Source organism: Aplysia californica, unplaced genomic scaffold (genome assembly GCF_000002075.1).
Source record: "Aplysia californica isolate F4 #8 unplaced genomic scaffold, AplCal3.0 scaffold00151, whole genome shotgun sequence".
Taxonomy (NCBI): domain Eukaryota; kingdom Metazoa; phylum Mollusca; class Gastropoda; order Aplysiida; family Aplysiidae; genus Aplysia; species Aplysia californica.
Genome location: NW_004797421.1, coordinates 141,852 through 142,127, shown reverse-complemented (window position 1 = coordinate 142,127; position 276 = coordinate 141,852).

Sequence of the window (276 nt, the reverse complement as noted above, 5' to 3'; positions counted from 1 at the left end):
CCTGCCTGCCTGCCTGCCTGCCTGCCTGCCTGTCTGTCTGTCTGTCTGTCTGTCTGTCTGTCTGTCTGTCTGTCTAGATTTTGGGCATCCTTCCACCCATCCGACCATTCTTCCAACCATCCGTTTATATCATCCAACGATTCGTCAATCCGTCTATCCACAAATTCTTCCTACAGTAACAGAATCCTTTCTTCGGCCCCTTCACATGTCCCTTCATCACTAGATATACTTTATGACCTAATATTTGAATCCGTTCTTCTGTCATCTGACCGACTC